Below are 20,582 nucleotides of genomic sequence, written 5' to 3' on the forward strand. Positions count from 1 at the left end.
TAATGAAAAGGACATCTTTTTTGGGTGTCAGTTCTAGAAGTTCTTGTAGGTCTTCATAGAACCATTCAACTTCAGCTTCTGTGTTACTGGTCGGGGAATAGATTTGGATTACCATGGTATTGAATGGTTTGCCTTGGAAACGAACAGAGATCATTCAGTAAAGGAGTGTCATTTAAAAAAAGATGGCAAATAGGTGGGGAAACAATGGAAACAATGATAGACTTTATTTTCTTGTGCTCCAAAATCACTGCAGTTGGTGGCTGCAGCCATGAAATTAAAAGACGCTTGCTCCTTGGAAGAAAAGCTATGACCAATCTAGACAGCATATCAAAAAGCAGAGACATTACTTTGCCAACAAAAGTCCATCTAGTCAAAGCTATGGATTTTCCAGTAGTCATGTATGGATGTGAGAGTTGGACTATAAAGAAAGCTGAGTAGTGAAGAACTGATGCTTTTGAAATGTGGTGTTGGAGAAGACTCTTGTAAGTCCCTTAGATAACAAGGAGACCCAAGCAGTGCATCCTCAAGGAAATTAGTCCTGAATATATTATTGGAAGGACTGATGCTAAAGCTGAAACTCCAATACTTTGGCCACTGATGCAAAGAACAGACTCAATTAGAAAAGGCCATAATGCTGGGAAAGATTTAAGTTGGAAGGAGGAGGATGATGAGATGATTGAGTGGCATCACCGACTCTATGGACATGAGTTTGAGTAAGCTCCAGGAGTTGGTGATAGACAGGGAGGCCTGGTGTGCTGCAGTCCATGGGGTTGCAAAGAGTCAGAGACGACTGAGGGACAGGACTGAACTGAAAATGCATAAACGTGCAAGTGCTCTGATCTTAGGTTTTCCCCTTGATTTTAAACACACATAAACATACACAGATGCAGACACCTTTATACATATTTATACATTTATATAAAGAGAGAAATATTATTGTGTATGTGAGTGGCTTAGTTTTTGTAACTGCTACATAGTGTTGCATTTTATGTGTATAGTTCAACTTTGATCCAAATGTCTCTGTTGATGTGCTTTCACGGTTTCGCTATTGTAAGTGATTGACAATATGCATATTTTTGTGGATATATTACTTTTGTGGTTATAGATTTTTCTTTGATATACTCAAATGAAATTGTGACATCATAACTTGGGTATACGTTAGCTTTAAGAGAAAAATACCAGACTTCTCAGTAGTACAGACACCATTTTTATATTGGAACCACAACGGAACAGTTTTAGTTGTACAACACTCTTGCCAAAACATGGCTTTGGCACTTCTGCCAAAGGTGTGTAATAGCATTTTAATGTATTTTCAATTTGCATTTCTTTATTTGTTTTCTACTATTACTCTAACAAATTACTAGTTTAAAAAACACATACATTTATTATTATGCAGTTTTGTCGGTTAGCATGCCGGTATGATCCAACTGGGCTTAAATGAAGACATCAGCTATATTCCTTTCATGGGTATCCAGGGGAAAGTCTGTTTCTGTCTCTCTGCCCTTTCTGGATTCTAAAGGTTTCCCAGATTTTTCACTTATAGCCCTTTCCTTCCTCTTCAAAGTCAGCAACTTTATAACTCCAACCAGTCTTCTGTAGTCACATCTCTTACTCACCTGTTCACCATAACCATCTGGAAGCTTTGGGTTTCCTTCTGGGTTCATGTACCTTCAGCCTTTGTGTTAACATGTTTTGCTTATATATTATAATATATACATTACTTAATTATATTTATATATTATGTTTTCTTCTCTATACTTTGTATATATTATATATATAAAATATATACTTTGCTCATAATAACAAAGTATAAACATACTTTGCTTAATATTTCTTCTGCTACAGATCTTGATGATGAATTGCCTGAGCTTTTGTTTACATACAAATTCATTTTTTTTACTTTAATTTTTGAGGAATATTTTTACTGGCTATAGCGTTTGAGGTTAGTAATTTATCTTTCTTTCTTTTGACATTTTAATACTAATATTCCACTTTTGTAGGCTTTCCCTGAAAATCAGTTATTGCTCATTATTACTCTTTGAGGTTATTGTTTCTTTTTGCTCTTTTCTTTTCTTTTTCTTTTTTCATTTTCAGTAGCCTTTAGCAATTTGACTGTCATATCCATACGGTTTGCTTTCTTTGTAATTATCCTGTTTGAGTTTTGCAGAACTTCTGGATTCATAAATTGACAAAATATCTTCTATCAATTTTGAAAACTTCTCCATATATATTTCTTCAAATATTTTTTCCATCCCATCTTCATGGTTTTTGTCTTCTGGAACTCCAATTATATATACATTAGACCATTCGACTGAATCCTACTTTATATTTCTTTTTTAAATTTTTTAAATTTTTATTAGTTGGTGGCTAATTACTTTACAATATTGTAGTGGGTTTTGTCATACATTGACATGAATCAGCCATGGAGTTACATGTTTTCCCCATCCTGATCCCCCCTCCCACCTCCCTCTCTACCCGATCCCTCTGGGTCTGCCCAGTATTTCTTAGGTTTAGTTCTTTCCAGCTTTTTCTATGTCTCACTTGAAATATATTCTTATACTCTGTCATATGTTTACTAGTTCAACTTTCTCTGTAATTTATTTTCTCTTTAAACCTCCATTGAGGTCTTAATTTTAGATTCTGGATTTTTCAGTTGTAAGATGCCCATTTGTGTCTGTTTTTTTCATGTGCATTCCAATTCTTTGTTGAAATTCTATTTTCGTCTACTTTGTGTATCTTTTTTCTATTTTAAAAATATGTTAGTTATAATTATTTTAAAGCATTTGACTTTTAAATCCATTTTCTGGATTATCCATGAAGCTGCTTCTGTTTTCTATTTTTCTTTTAATTAACAGTCACATTTTCCCAGCACCCCCCCTTTTCACACATTTTTGTTAAAATACAAGAACTATAGAACTTCAGATAGTACATAATTTATTTCCTAGACCAGTTCTTTTTCCATCAAATCCTCTCTCTCTGCCTTTCCTGTATTATGGAAATGATGGCCTACAGATGATAAAATGTTCATTGAGTTAAATGAATAATCTCAGAATTAGAAGGGTATAAAATCTGTATCTCTGTCAATGTTAGAGGCATATGACTGTTTAAAAACTTTTGAAGAGAATCAGGAAAATAACTTCGAAACTCAAATCAATGAGGATAGGAATAAAATTGAGATACTTGGGATAATAAAATAGTAGACACCTAGGAAGGAACTTATAAGAGCCGTTGTATATCTGGGAGCGGCATTAGTGAGTTACCTCAGTAAGCTACAAAAATGTAGTCCACAGCTGTGCAGAGAAGCGCAAACCTCAGCCTCCTGGATCTCATAGTTCTCATACTTCCCAGAACGTCGCTCAGTTGTGTCCGACTCTTTGTGACCCCATGGACTGTAGCCTGCCAGGCTCCTTTGTCCATGGAATTCTTCAGGCCAGAATACCGGAGTGCATGGTCATTTTTTTCTCCAGAGGCTCTTCCCAACCCGCGGATTGAACCCAGGTCTCCCACATTGCAAGTGGATTCTTTACCAGCTGAGCCTCCAGCGGAGCCACATAAGGGCTACAGGGATGTAATAATCATGTCAGATGTCTCTGTTGGGGCTTTTCTTTTTCACTAATCAATTTTTTTATTTACAACGTTATGTTTAATTTCTGCTGTGCAGCAAAGTGACTCAGTTATACACATGTGTATTCTTAAGGAATACTTGAAAAATTGTAACACTTCTTGTCTTGCAAGCTTGTTTGCTTTGTCAAGTCATTGATACATGTCTTGTTTTCTTAGTCATTTAATATGTCTTAGTTTTATTATCTGTAAAGTCAGAGAATTGAAAATATAAAAGTTTTAAATCTCTGGTTTAGAGACTATGTTATTTCTAATAATGTGTCAAAATAGATATTTGATACAATTCAGATTTAAATCTGAAATCACCCACAGCTTACTCCACTTGGTAACCCTTATCAGGATACTATCTTTGATAATTAGTTGGTGTCCAGAGGCTAGTGGTGTGGCGTTCTAAAGATAAAACCCATTTTTATGGCAGTGGATTATATTCTAGGTAAGTATGGCTTTTCATTACTCTGAGAATTTCAATATTCTAGAACATGCACCTAAAATCGAAAGCTGAATGCCAAGATGCTTTTAGTCTGAATATTTCAAATACTGTATTTCTAACTTTTGAGTTGATGCAACACCCACTAAATATGTTTTCTTACTTTTAAGCTATACTTTCCTGGCACAAATTACTTGACACACTGCTGTTTCATTTCTTATTAAATAACTCATGCTGTCACTCAGCCTTAAGACCATTAACTAACTGTATAAGTGTTTTTGTAATAGCTACTATTAGCATTCCATTAAAATGAGTTTATAAAGAAAGATCACCTATGTCTCCTTTCCCCTTGAATTTGACAAGTTGGCTCTTTGAAGCAAGTTTGACATTGATGCTTCTTGAGGCCTAGGTCAGCTGAGAGTAGCAAATCTCTATAATTTCATGTGACAATCACAAAATTTATTTACTTATACACATTACAAGTTTTCCTCCTCTATAATGGTGTGAATTTTGTGTTTGTGCCTTTGGCTCTCTGTTCTCCTACTCTCCTGTTGTCCTCTAAGAGAAGGTCTGTTCTTGCCAGCCTGTCTCCAACTTTTGATGACAAAAAGTAGAAAAGGTAAGCAATGTAAGATAAGCTCAAAGAAAGAACTGGAAAGACTATAGTGGTATTATTTGCTGGGATATTTTCATAGCCCTTCCTTTATTGCAGACAGTGAGAATAGAAAATCAAGAACAAGAGAAAGTAAAGTTTTGTTCATTCAAAACATAGAATAAAGTGAACCAAACAGAATAGCACCCATACCAAAAAATCAACAAAAATTTAGAGAATTTTAACTTCATTATACTGACAAAAGTCCATTTAGTCAAAGGTATGGTTTTTCCAGTACTCATGTATGGATGTGAGAGTTGGACTATAAAGATGTTGAGTGCCAAAGAATTGATGCTTTTGAACTGTGGTGCTGGAGAAGATTCTTGAGTCCCTTGGACTACAAGGAGATCAAACCAGTCAATCATAAAGGATATCAGTCCTGAACATTCATTGGAAAGACAGATGCTGAAGCTGAAGCTCCACTACTTTGGCCACCTGATGTGAAGAACTGGCCAATTGGAAAAGACCCTGATTCTGGGAAAGAGTGAAGTCAAGAGGAGAAGGGGACGACAGAGGGTGAGATGGTTGGATGGCATCACCAACTCGATGGACATGAGTTTGAGCACACTGAGGGAGTTGGTGATGGACAGGAAGCCTGGCATGCTGCAGTCCATGGGGTCACAAAGAATCAGACACAACTGAGCGACCACACTGAACTGAAAGTGAAAAAGAAAAAAAAAAAAAAAGAACCGAGATGGAGAGTATGAGAAAGTGAGAAGTTCATGTGAAGATCTGAAAGATGTGAGAAAGTTCCAGTGTGTGTGGAGTGGAAACAGAGAAAAATAGGATTTTAAGAAGTTTCATTTGGGGTTATAAATTGTTTATTTCTTTAGTATTCTTATATAATCTGCTTCAAGGTTTTTAATTAGTGTTGGCAACTTGATAATGTGCTTAACTGGGCCACTGCAAAGAGCCTGAACCACACGGGAGTCCATCTTGGGGCCTCTAAGAATTGAACCCGTCATCACTGTTTTGCCTGCTGTCATGGTCAGTAGGTGTGTTTCTCTTTCTGTCTTCATGTCTCTTATTTCCTGACAGAATTTGGCAGGATACACCACCCTCGCCTTCTGAAACACCATCCTCCTTCAGATCCTCTAACACCATTTTCTTCTAGCTTTTCTTCCAACTCTCTAGTTATTCTTCACGTTTGAGCTCATCCCCTCTCACCAAGCCAGCAAGCCTTCCTCGGGACTCAGAACGAGGTCTCTCTCCACTGTCCGTCCTCTCCTGTTTGAGCTCCCCTCATCCTGTGGGTTTAGAGACCATCTGTAGTTTGATGATCCCCAAAATTATATCTGTGGTCCAGACTCAGATGATTACACATTTGAAAATTTCCCTGGATGTCAGACTAGGGTCTCAAAATTAGACATCTAAAACCAGATTTTCTGCTTTTACTTTTAAAGTGTCAACTACTGTATTTTAGCAAATAGCATTACTGTTTATTCAGTTCCAAAATCTTGGGAATTGTTCTTTTTACTTTGATCCCCACATCCAATCTGTTAAGTCCTGTCAGTTCTCCCTCAAATCTATCTCACACTTGCACATTTCTTTACATCGTTCCCAGCAGGATGCTAGTCACCTCTTCATGTCTCTACATTCTTCCTCTATTACTTTTATTCAACTCATTCTTCAAAGAATGGAATATCTTTTAAAAACACAAATTGAATCGTATGATATCCTAGTAGAATTTGACAATGGCTTTTTATTTTCCTTCAGATGAAATCTGAATTTCTCATATTGGCATACAGGGCTCTGAATGATCCAACTCATTGTATTAATAGCTTGTCTACTCTGTTATCATTTTCCCTCTTTCCACACTCCATCTACATAAACATTGCTTACTTCTTAAAATGTACTAGCTATTTCTCTTGTTAGAGCCTTTGAAAATACAGTTTTTGCTCTCAAAAAATCTTTCAACTATCATTAGACAACTGTCAAATTACTGAACACAAGTGAAATATCACTTCCTAAAGGATCTTCTTTAATCACTCAGTAAAAAGAACATCCTTATATTACTCTTTCAGAAGAATCTGTGTCCTTTATCACAGTTGGGCATTTACAGCTGACTTTTTGGTTATTACTTGTCCTCTTCGGCTCCAAAAGGGAAGGAAATTTGTTTTAACTTCCAAGCGTACTGCTTGGCACAAAGAAATCATTCAATAAATACTAGATAAATAAATAAACCTATTAAAAATGAATTTATTTCCTTTGGTCTACACTGGTGGATATTTCTTGTGTCTTCGGCACACAGCTTTTTAAAATAGATTTTTTCATTAAGAGCACAGTCTTATTTTTAGAACTGATTAATTAATCCTGTAAATACTACAACCACTTATGTAGTGTTAAACCCCCTTCTAGCCATTGCATGGAGCTCTTTTATGTGTTCCATATCATTAACTGCAGTATTATTTCTGTCTCCATTTAATTAAAAATAAAGCTTGGAAGGTTAAGTTTATAACCTTCTTGAGTTGAATTAGGAAAGCAGAGTTTCATAATGCCATAAAGTTTCTCACCCCGGAGGCAAGCCAGTAGCCACACGATTATCCTGGGGTCATGCCGACCGAAGTCTTTTATTTTTCTTGATGGATTCTTGTGGTTTGGGACTGTGAAGCTCATCGCTTCCTTCTATGAAAATCTACCTCCAAGGATCAAGGAAACGTTGAAGCAGTCTCTAGTTTCCAAAATTTTCCACCCTTCATAACATGTGCATAAATGGAGGCTCACTTGCTTATCATTTAACTCTCTTTACTTACCTCTGATTTCCTGAAGGGGAAAAATTTTTTAAAGGCCGACTTTCTACCACCTACTCTGGTTATTAAAAGCTTAAGTTAATATTCTTACTTCACAATCATTAATGTGTCTAGTGAGCTGTTTGACATGTGTTATTCAACACATTTTTGTTATGTAAAAATATTACTCTCTCATTTAAGAAAATGGAACGGCCAACTTGGAGGGTTTAGTTTTATTGTTTGGCTCTCTGGCATTTTTCTCTATCTGATAACCAAAACACAGAAACTTAACCTGAAGTGCGTTTAGTTTATCCTGAGTAGGCAGTGGTTAGTCCAGAAGTCCTGGGAGAGAGAGAATCTTTGTTAATATTCCCTTCTTTTCCTGGGCTAAGTAGCATCTGATTGAATCTAGCAGCTGCCCACTACCACAGTAAGATAAAGTTCGTGATCAGTAATCATGAGGAAACCCTGTAAAAACAGGCAAAGTGTACATGGAGCCACACCAATATGTAAATTAAATTAAATTAAAAACATTATTTAAAAAACTTTTTTCAATTGAAACAAATGTGAAATCTACTAAACAGTTTTTATTTTATTATAATTTTTTTGATGTGGACCATTTTTGAAGTCTTTATTGAATTTGTTACAACATTATTTCTGTTTTGTGTTTTGGTGTTTTGGCTGCAAGGCATGTGGGATCTTATCTCCCTGACCAGGGAAGCCCACATCCCCTGCATTAGAAGGTGAAGTCTTAACCACTGGACTGCCAGGGAAGTCCCATCCACCAAACATTTTTTAAAAGAATTTCAACTAAATCCTTAAAATAAGAGTTGGAAGCTGCATTTAATCTTGATTTCAATGAGTTCGCTCTATCCTCTTTGCTGCAATTTATCATTGATAAAATAAGGAGAGGTAATATTCTTTTTTCAGTGAATCAGATGGGCTATTATGAAAATACTTACACTATTCTGAGTTTCTTAATGGTTTTTATGGATAAAATTTTAATTTCATTTATATCCCGTATAGTAGCTCATCTCCACAGACAGACCATACCTTTGGTTATTGATCCGTGAACTCTCCTCAACTGCCTTAAGTCTCGGCTGACTCTTTAACTTATTTTTAACGAGTACAGTACAACACAGGGAAAATGAAACAATGGTTTCTAATGTGAATACAGAAGGAATCTTGAATCTTCTCCCTAAGTCTCCTAGAAAGCTTGCTTTGGGAGAATTTAGTTGATGGTGTGTAATAATTCTTACCACCCTGAAACTGTCACGCCGTGAGGAAGCCCAAGATAGCCATCTAGCAGAGGCCACTCAGAGTTATGACTGGCCAGCCCTTAATCCTTCCTGCTATCCTAGTTCTGATCCAGACATTTGAGTGAAGAAGATAATTTGAATTTTTAATGCAGTGCAACCTTCAAATAACTCTAGCCTCACCCTCCCCCTGCATATAACTCATGCAAGACCTCTAGTGAGAACCATTCCGCTAAACCCAGTCAACCCTCCAAACTATGAAAGATAATAATGCATTGTTATGTAAGCTTCTACATTTGGGATGGTTTATTATACAAAAATAGATAACTCGAATCCCTTGATACTAAATGTGAACATGATAATAGTTTTTTAGAAACCCCTTGTTGCAAATGGACATAAGTATACAAATAGAGATTGGAAATGTATCTCATCCTGCCTCAAAACACATTTTGGTATTGAGGTACAGATGGAATATATACAAGTAGTCTGGGGAAGAACAAAGACATAAAATGAAATATTATTCATTAATAATCAAAGAAAAAAATTTTTTAAATGCTAAGATTCAGGAGTTAGAAATGCTATTGAATTTTTCACCTTTCTAGGCTGCCAGAGGAAGGTACATTTTCCCATGCCTTCCCTTTTCTATTTAAGAGTTTATGAGAGGCTATGTGATATACATTGGGAGATATACTTAAATGAATGAACTTGGATATCAAGAATGAGCAGATGCCCTTTAGCATTCACTCTTTCTAAGACCTCAGGTAACTATGGTAACACAATAGTAATTTACGCATTCCTCCTTGGAGGCATTGCATGCATAGTCTTAAAAGAAAAATTAATTTCTTTTCAGGAGAAATTTTCTTATACAAAAATAACTAGTGATAGGACATGATTCAAGGCTCATAATATACATTTTTCCTGCTGAATAATAAATTTGCATGAAAATTTCAGCATAAATAAAAAATTAACGATATGTGATAGGATACATTTTAAGAGAAATTTTTATTGAACTTGATTTTAAAAAATTAGGGCTTTCCTGGTGGCTCAGCAGTAAAAAATTTGCCTGCTAATGCAGGAGACACTGTAGGTTTGATCCCTGGTCCGGGAAGATCCCAAGCCTATGTGCCTAACTATTGAGCCTGTGCTTTAGAGCCCCAGAGCCTCAAGTACTGAAGCCCATGCACCTGAGAGTCTGTGCTCAGCCACAGGAGAAGCCACTTCAATGAGAAGCCCACTCACTGCAACTGATTATCGCAACTAGAGAAAATCCTGCACAGCAATGAAGACCTAGCACAGCCAAAAAAAAAAAAAAAAAATTAAACAGCGCTAGTCTATTTTGTACAAAACAATTTATTTGTGTCTCAAAGATATATAATTTCTGTTATTAATTGTTTCAACTCTATAAGATTATTTCAGAATCTCAGTGTCTATAGTATCAGATTAAGTTCTGCATTGGCAAGTGGGTTCTTTAACACTAGCACCACCTTGTAGCCCATAGCAGTTATTAATATATTAATATTAACATGGTGGGTTGGCTTCAAATTGATGACATAGTCCAAATTCTGATGAGTATTTCAATATGTGACAAATATTTTCTTAGAATTTTGATTGCTAGGCGGAGAAAATTCTTATTCTGAAGTCAAGTATAATGTGTTGATTTTCAACAGTTGTTTCTTGTACTCAGCTCTCTGCTTCTAACACAGAAACAGATGATGTGACTATAAAATGCTGCTTTTTTCAGAAATGGAATTTTCACAAATTTATTTTGAAAGGTACATTCAGAATCTTTAACCTTAAGGTACTCACAAAATAGCACTAAAAATGGCAAAAAATATTTCTTTATAGGTACTGTTTGGAATTAATTTCAGAACAAAATCAGTTTTGAAGAAAACAGTGCTTTATTCTTACAACTAGTATGCTGAAATAACCACACTTAAATTCTATAGCTTATAAAACAAACCATAAACCAAAGTAAACTAAACCTTAGGTCTTCCCTGGCCCTGGTGGTCTAGTGGTTAAGACTCTGGTTCCAATGCAGGGGATTCAGGTTTGATCCTTGGTCTGGGGACTAAGATCCCACATGCTGGGTGGCATGGCCAAAAAAAAAAAAAAAAAAAAAAAACCAATAATAACAACAAATCAGTAACCATAACAAAAACAAAAATGAGCTCTAGTTGTGAATGCCTGTACTGTAAACTAGTATTTCTGCTTAGCTAAACAGACTAAACATTTATGAAGCTATTTCTTTATTGTAAGAAATAGATTTAGAAAGCAAGTATCTACATTTTCAGAATTTGCCCCAGAGTTAACAGAGAAGAAATAGTTCTTTTGTAAAACCACAGCATCCATCAAAAACCATTAGTAGTGTCCTCAGATATATTTCTAAGCATTTTATATGTATCAAATCATCCTGAAAATACCCCCTTACTTAGCAACTGACTCAAGTTTATTCTGGTCAGCTATTACAAATGTTTTGTGTCCCCAGCTACAAGAATCTAGTAGTTGTGTAACTCACAATTCTAGTAAAAGTTTCTCTAGCAGTAACAATAGAAAAAGATAAAATGAGGCAAAGTCACTGCCTTAATGCTTTCCAGGTGGCACAGGGGTAAAGACTCCACCTGCCAATTCGGGAGATTTAAGAGTTGGGAGTTCGATCCCTGGGTGGGGAAGATCCCCTGGAGAATTCTGGAAATGGCAACCCACTCCAGTATTCTTACCTGGAGAATCCCATGGACAGAGGAGCCTGGTGGGCTGCAGCCTATGGGGTTGCAAAGAGTTGTTGAACCTGACTTAGCAACTGAGCATGCATGCATGCATGGCCTTAATAAGTCTTTTTCAATCTTCTAAATGTTCATGGCTCAGTATAAAGGAGAACTGTATATATAAAATTGTGATATGAACATCAAAGAATCAGTATCTCTCACTGGTTTGGAAGAAGAGTCTTGTGATCTTTTGCAGACAGCTTGTTTCATGCAGACTATAACCTTCACAGTTTTCATAGTTCCTACAGAGGAGTCAGAGATCATTGTGAAATTTTGGACAAGATTCATATTCACAAATATCTTTTTTAAAAATAAAATTTACTATTGGAGTATAATTACAACATTGTGTTAGTTTCTACCGTATAACACAGTGAATCAGCTATATGTATACATATATCCGCTCCATCTTGAGCCTCCCTGCCACCCCTCTAGGTCATCACAGAGCTCGGAGCTGAGCTCCCAGTGCTATACATGAGCTATCTATTTTACACATGGTCATGTATATATGCCAATGGAATTGGGAAAGTATTCACACATTTCTCAAGCTTGATTGAGGCAGATAAAGATTCTTTGTAAGACATTGCAAAAAAAGAGCCACTACCAAAACTTGTCTTTTACAGCTTCTTTTAGAAGCTCTTTGAATCATTTTGAAAGGCTATTGGTAAGAAGACCCTCCACTTAGAATATCCTCCTCTGAAATGATGGGTCAAGACAATTTTAAAACTCCAGAAGTGTCAAAAGAGATGGTACAAAAGATACTGTTTTGGCTATGTTGTCACATATTGGCTCAAGGAATCAGAATTCCGTACTACCTATCAAGTCTGTGTGTGGCACCCTCACTCCTTAAGACCTTGGTGTATCTGAAAAATGTGAAGTTACCTATTTGAGAAAAAAGTTACCAAAATGTGAGTTTAGGGATGGCTATAAAGATTGCTAAGAAACTAATCATCTCATAAAAATATCAAGGAATTTTACTTGTATGCATTTCAATTTTCTATAAGATGCTTTAATAAGACAAGCCATTAACACCTTGACAACTTCTAGGATCTGGTGGCTAATCAGAGTGTCCTGCAAAAAAAGTGAAAGTGTTAGTTGCTCAGTGGTGTCCAACTCTTTGCAACACCATGAACTGTAGCCTGCTAGGCTCCTCTGTCCATGGGATTTCCCAGGCAAGAAAACTGGAGTGGGTTGTCATTTCCTTCTCTAGGGGATCTTCCTGACCAAGGGATCAAACCCCAGTCTCCTGCATTGTTGGCAGAGTCTTTACTGTCTGAGCCACAAAGGAAGCCCCTATCAGAGCCTCCTACTACAATTTAAATGGAAACAATTTAAATAGAAACAACAGTGGAAACAGCCCTTAGAGCTCCTTACCACATTCTCTCACAGTGACTACTATGGCACAGAATACTTTGCTGTTTCAGAAAACTGAACACAACAATCTTCTAGTCAGTGTGAAGGAGAGTCTCATTCTCTCCTGAAACAAATAAGACTCAGTCTCCAAAGAGAAATGTGGAATAACTTATGACAAATGTGCCACAATAAAGCCTCTCAAAGCCCCAATTTCATTAGGACAGAAAAACAATCTAATCATATTGTGGGTCTTTTGAAAGTGCATTTATACCAATATATTTAGTCTTGTAATTATAAATTTACAAGTATAATGAGAAAACATTAATTCCATTACAGAGTTATACCATCTGCTTGAACAGTATAATTTTTGGAATTATTTAGATAATTGAAAATTCTTTAACAATAATTTACTTTATTGTTCTAAAAGTTCCATTAGTTTAGATCCATTCACCTCCCCACATTAGCACTGAACAGGACAGTAGGCGAGGGTGCCCATTTTGGCAAAGACAACCATGTTTGAAATCTCAGTTCTACCATTTTCTAGCTGTGAAATCTTGGGAAATTGCTTTTTAAGTCTTAATGTCTTTCTTTGTGAAACAAGGATAATAAAATCCCCACTACTTGGCATACAGTGAGAATACAACAAGTGATAGCTAATATTATGATATACTCGAAGCAAAACACACACAAAAATAATGAATGGCACTTAGCACTAATGTTTTCCTTAACATTAAATCACTTAGAAATTAATCATATTTTGCTTCAGTTGTTCACAAAATGCTTGTGAACAAAGGTGCAAAACCCAAATATCTGCTATTACAATTTAAAATTTGAATGTCTGATTAAGATCATCTAACCTCTGCACAAGGAACAATGTATTATGAATGATCCTATAGTACACACGCTTTGTTTCTAGATCTTGTGAATCATTTTCAAATCCAAATGGGTCCCATCTAGAAAAAATAATCTGTCCATTCTAGCACAGTATTTAGCACAACAGACGCCCAAATGTTGGTTGGCGGTAGGAAGGAAATAAGGAAGAAAGGAAGAAAGGAGGAGAAAAGGAAGGAAGAATAACCTCAGACTCTACAGTTGCATCTGTAGACTAACAAGTTCCCTGATACTAGAAGAGAAAATAAGTATGGCTCTGATTTTCTGTGATCCATTGTCAATATTGGGAAGTATGTGAAAAGTATTGTGATAAAGAAGGAAAATAACACTGGCTTTGAAGTCAGATAGATTTGAGTCGAAGTCTTCATTTTGCTATTTACAAGCTTGTTCAAGTGACTTAGCCTAAGAAAGGCATCAACTTATTCATCTGTAAAGTGGGGACAATAATAGTATCTGTGTTAAATGTAGTTATAGGTATTAAATAATATGTGGCTTCAAAGTGCAAAGAATTATGATGGGAATAAAACAATCCAGTAAATATGGAAAAGCTAGCCTCTGCTTTTCAAGAGGTTACAGAAAATTTAGGAGAGCAATGTACATGTAACTGCTAAAGAATAACTCAATAACCTGCAAGCATTATAACTGTAATGAGAAATGTCTATGTAAGTTCATACTGCTAACTAAAGTTAACACCAAAATAACTCAATATAGTTTGCTTTACTTTTTCTATATGAGATATGTTTCTTAAGGTAGGATTTATTTTATATCAAAATCTATATATGGCTGTGCCAGTGGTATGAAGGTGAAAGTTGCTCAGTCGTGTCCAACTCTTTGCAACCCCATAGACTGTACATGGACTTCTCCAGGCCAGAATACTGGAGTGGGTAGCCTTTCCCTTCTCCAGGGGATCTTCCCAACCCAGGGATTGAACCCAGGTCTCCCACATTGCAGGAGGATTCTTTACCAGCTGAGCCACAGGGGAAGCCCAAGAATACTGGAGTGTGTACTCTTCTCCAGTGCATCTTCCCAACCAAGGAATTGAACTGGGGTCTTCGGCATTGCAGGCAGATTCTTTACCAACTGAGCTATGAAGGAAGCCCATGCCAATGGTATAGAAACATTCTATAATTTGAGGAAGTATATACTATTTCATATACACTGTATACTTAGACCCCCAAGGACTAAGTGGAAAGCATGTTTATTATTTTATGTCATCTGTATGAAAGCGACCCTTTTCAAGGTATTGGAAGCTTAAAATTCTGGGTCAAAGTAAAGTTTTTTATAGATCAAGGAATGAAATAAATTATTTTTGAAATATTTTTCCATGGTGGAGTTAGTTAGGTTTTCATTTCAAGAGATTTTTGTCATTTTACTCTTTGTGGCCAGTAGATTTGGAGGCTTGTTTCACTTTTGGATAATGTGGCAACATTCAAAATTTAAAAAGAGACTATATCTGGATGAATATAAAGGAAAAAGAGATAATATAAATAAATCACGAGGTAACTAACAAAGTATGTTTGAAATATCAAGTTGTTAAAGATATTGAAATCTATGAAAACAAGTTCAGTCATAATGATATAACTTGTCTATGGAAAAAAATACATTTTAAAGGAGAGCAATGAAACTAATTCTACTTGAGCTATAAAAAAACAGATGACATGTAGGATAATTGCATTTTGAAACATAGGAAGAATTTCTTCTACATTCAAGTAAGTTAATATTCTAAACAGAAGAGTTTCCAATTTCAATCAAAGGCTTAATAGTCCATGTAAATTAAACTCTATTTCAATCCTATACTAGGATTATGATGAAAAACCCACTTTGTCTTAGCTGCTTTACAATGCATTATAAGATAATAATGCTTGTTTTAATACACTAAAGAGTTATTTAACATCTTAACTATTCCAGAAAATTAGCTTCAAGACTTTTGATTGTAATATCATACTTGCATAATCTTTGATTAAGGATGATATTCTTCCAGCCAAGAAAGGGTTAAAATACTATTCATCACTATATCACCAAAGGAAGAGTATTCTTAGTTAAAAAAAAAAAAAAAAAGTACACTTAAATGAAAGGTTAGGGAAACCGAAAGTTTACATGGTAATAATAAACATCAACACATTGTAGGTAAGTATATCTTTAGAGATAAATAGGTAAACAGTTACTTCTAGGACTATTTTATAAGCAAGTTACATAAACAAATTGGTAATTGGTAATAAAAGATTTTGCTGTCCACAAAATGATGCTTCAGTGAATAAAACAAAATGGAATACACAGAAACGAAATCCATACTAGCCTAATATTATTCTTAGTTTCATGGGCTTCCCTGGTAGCTCAGTGGTAAAGAATCTGCCTGCAAAGCATGAGAATCAGGCTTGATCCTTGGGTGGGGAGGATTTCCTAGAGAAGGAAATGGCAACCCACTCCAGTATTCTTGCCTGGGAAATCCCATGGACAGAGAAACCTGGTGGGCTATAGTCCATGGTATCACAAAAGAGTCAGACATGACTTAGTGATTAAACAAGTTAGTTTCAGAGGAACATACAAGTCATGCTAGTTTTTGAATTTTTTAAATTCTATAAATGATACTGATTTTAACTTCTGTACCCATTTACAGAGAAAATATTGCTTTAGTTTCACTCAACAACATCTGAGAACATGTTGTCATTCAGTGATGAAAATCTTCCACCTTTTACTTCAAAAATTTGGAAAGACAATAGGGCTCAAAGATCCAATACTTGGGCTCTGAAGTGAATGTGGCAGACTGTGTGTCTTTGCTTAACTTCACAAAATTATCCGCTTCCTCATCTGTGAAATGGGCTCTGAGTTAAATCTTTCTCAGATGAAACAGGGTGAGTATAAAACTTCTAGCATAGTGCTCAACAGACATTTTAAGTTTTATAAAATTTTTAAGTTAGTGTAAAGAGCATCTTACATAGTCTCTGTTCTTTTCTACTAAAGAAGAGACTCATTTGAAATAGCTTAAACAACTACAACAAAACCTACATTTACATTTACTACATGTAAATCTTAGAGTCTAGGGTATCTCACCTCAGACCACAAAGAGCCACAAAATATTATAGATTCAGGAAAACACTGCCATCAGAAAACTTTCTTAATTCATTTATTTAACTATGTCTATGGCAACCATGCAACATTACCTTTAAATCTTATGAACAGCAAGCAGTATTCTGCAGAAACCAGTTAAAAATGCTATGGAAATAAGATGAAAATTATTAAGCTCTACTTGTTTGCTCTACCGAGAAAAAGAAAAGAGCTCTTGTGGTTTCCAAATATGTGCTAAATGTTGACTTTGGAGTCTATATAACACTTAACAGACTTTTTAGTTTATTAAAATATTATGGAGTTCTAAGGTGATTAGTCATACTCAGTAGGAATCCTATAGTCTTTTTTTTTTTTTTTTGTAAAGTTAAGGTTTTTTGTCACTGGAAGAAAATATGGACTTTTTTGGGGGGTGAGATTCAATGTTTTGTATATTATTTTATAGTTACCTAAAAAACTGGGTACATTGAGGCAGAATTTTAAAAAATGGTAATATCACTGACTCTCAAGCCCTACTCTCTAGGTTTGTACCAGACTTCACCCAATAAGTTGTGAAGTTATTTAGCCCCTGGGTAACTTGATTTCCTCATCTCTTAAAGTTTTATGAAAATTTCATATTTTAATGTGTGTAAAGGACAGAGGACAGTATAGTAAATTCTCAGTAAATATTAATTAATAGTAATATTAAAATACCAAAAATCTACTTTAGTCCCATAAAATGCATTATGAAAATAATATCCCAGCAGCAAAATATTATCATAAAACTTTCTTAACTCATTCTATGATGCTATTTTGATCATTTGTTGTATTACCTACTCCTTAGTAAGCTGAATATCTGACCTACTTGGGTATTTAAGATGAGAAATGAAAACAAAGAAAGAAAAAAACAAAACATTTCAATGGAAGCTTTAAGATACCTTTCCATGAATGATTTAAGTGGAGGCCATGATTTACCTATTCATTCAGCCATTCAACAAATACTTTTTGAGCATCTTCTATGTGCTAGGTGCAAGTGCCCTTTCAAATCATATTGGAAAAGAAGGCAAAGGAAAAATATATATTCTTTTCTAAGTGTTATATGGATTTTCATGATTAATTTTTTTCAAAACATTATAGCAAATAAAAAATATTTAAAAATTCCCAAGTAAATTTATTAAAGCTTACAATAATAAGTTTAAATATTTTATTTTTGTCTTCAAATGAATTTACTATATTTTTCTTTCTTTTTAATGGAATTAAACTCCAATAATAGTTTGAAAATTTACTTCTTTGGGAGAGCACATTGGTGCAAGTCACAGAGTTGATACATGTAAAGGTGGTTATATTATTCTCTAACAAAGATAAGTTAGCCTCCACAGATACTTTATTACAAGTAACTCACTAATAAGAAATATAATTCATAATAAAAGTTTTGTTATATGGACTCTCATATTAAATTCTGCCTCACTCAAACATATATATACACACATGAAGTAAAATCTATATACTTTATTACAAATCATGTGTATTCAAACATTTCTTTTAGGCTTGAAAAGTGAAAGTGTTAGTCGCATAGGCATGTCTGACTCTTTGCAACTCCATGGACAGTAGCCTGCCATGTCGTCTGTCCATGGGTTTTCCCATGCAAGAATACTGGAATAGGTTGCCATTCCCTTCTCCCGGAGATCTTCCTGATCCAGGGATCGAATCTGGGTCTCCTGCACTGAAGGCAGATTTGTTACCATTTAAGCCACCAGGGAAGGCTTAGTAGAACATATTTCTTCTTCCCAGGTGGCACTATTGGCAAAAACCCCATCTGTCAATGCAGGAGACATAAGAGATGTGGGTTTGATCCCTGGGTCAGGAAGATTCCCTGGAGGAGGGCATGGCAACCCACTCTAGTATTCTAGCCTGGAGAATCCCATGGACAGAGGAGCCTTGCGGGCTACAGTCCATAGGGTCGCAAAGAGTTGGACACAACTAAAGCAACTTAGCATGCATGTGGAATATATTTCTGCTGTAGAATTAATGTCATTTTAATTAACAACTGAAAAATAGTAATGGGCTCTACACTTAGTATCATTGTGAATTCTTCTCTGAATACTACTTATTGTTTATTCCCTAAGTGGTGTCCAGCTCTTTGTGACCTCATGAACTGCAACATGCTAGGCTTCCCTATCCTTCACAATCTCGCTGGAGTTTGCTCAGACCCATGTCCATTGAGTCGATGATGCCATTCAACCATCTCATCCTCTGCCACCCTCTTCTCTTACCCTCAGTCTTTCCCAGAAGCAGGGTCTTCTCCAATGAGTCAGCCTTTTGTATCAGGTGGCCAAAGTATTGAAGCTTCAGCTTCAGCTTCAGCATCAGTCCTTCCAATAAATAGTCAGGGTTGATTTCCTTTAGGACTGCCTGGCTTGATCTCCTTGCTGTCCAAGGGACTCTCAAGAGTCTTTTCCAGCACCACAATTCTGCCACTTAATTGAACTTAATGTGGTCTATTGCTCTCTGGTCTCTTTTTCTTCATGGACCTTAGTCTCATCTACTCTATTATTATTTGAATGCTTGCTTACTGTCCATCCTCTTACACAAATAAAAATGTCTGGAGGACCCAGGGTTTTTTTTGTTCTAGTCATTGATTAGTTCCCAGTGCCAAGACTTGTATCTTGTTCATAATAGACATACAATAAATGATAATTGAATGAATGAATGACAGCATTGTCTTCTTCCTATGATCCATCTTTCTTTCCTCTTGTAATAGTGCTCCAAATTTCTTTTCTTTGGCAACACTATTTTCTTACTTTGAGTCTGTTCCTTAACTTGTTTCCAGGGACACAGTGACCAATAGAAGGGCCAAGACAGGCCAAGAACATCTAGTGAGAAATGTGGAGTTTTTGTTGAAAAGACCATTTGTACTGGCCTTGAATCTGATAGCGTATGGTCAGAGCTAAGCACCAAGAAAGCTAATAGAATACTGTTGACATTGTTTAAGTCTGCATGTCTAGTCAGGCTAAAGATGATTTGACCAGTTATGCCAAAGAATAAATTGTTTTTTTTTTCTTGTTTATTTTTTCTTTTACTTAAGTTGTTTTGAGTTTGTTGCTCTCCCTTGCTATTATTTTCACTGTTGTTATATATATATATATATATATATATATAATATGACCAGGGAAACTTTCATGCCAATGAAAATGCTTTTGAATAACTAATAAATTAAATCTATATTAATTTAAAATTTCTCAAGCAAAAATTGAAGTAAATTTATACATGAAAATTACATCAAAGTACTGTTTTGTTTTATTTCATTTGAATGTTTAGAGCATTTTGGTAAAAAGCAAACTTGGAATTTTTTAAAGAAAATATTGTATTTAAGGACCAGAAAATTACCCTTTATATGCTTATTGTGATGTGTGATGATATTCAGGATAAAATTAACAGCTAATGGTGCTGCTGCTACCTTGCGCTTGGAGTATGAAGACAGTGAAATGAAACATCAATGCAACCATTTATTCAGAAAGACAACCAAAACACTGAGACAGGATCTACTGTTAACCTCTCTTTCATCACTTTTCTATGGAAAACATGGTCTTTTTAATAAATACATACATATCATTAGCCATTTTTCAACCTCTAATTAGAACAATACATTACGGTACTTGTTACATTAACTATTTAAGGAATTATGTGGAAATGTTCATATGTGTATTACATGCATCTGTGGGAAAGTACACAGTTTCATATATACCAGTAAAAATAATCTGTTTAGTCTTTACATATTTAAGTCTATACTTGAAAACTACTTATTTCTGCACAGAGGGTTGAGCTAAGACATCTACAACCTGCATGTTTCTG

Source organism: Odocoileus virginianus, chromosome 12 (genome assembly GCF_023699985.2).
Source record: "Odocoileus virginianus isolate 20LAN1187 ecotype Illinois chromosome 12, Ovbor_1.2, whole genome shotgun sequence".
NCBI lineage: Eukaryota > Metazoa > Chordata > Mammalia > Artiodactyla > Cervidae > Odocoileus > Odocoileus virginianus.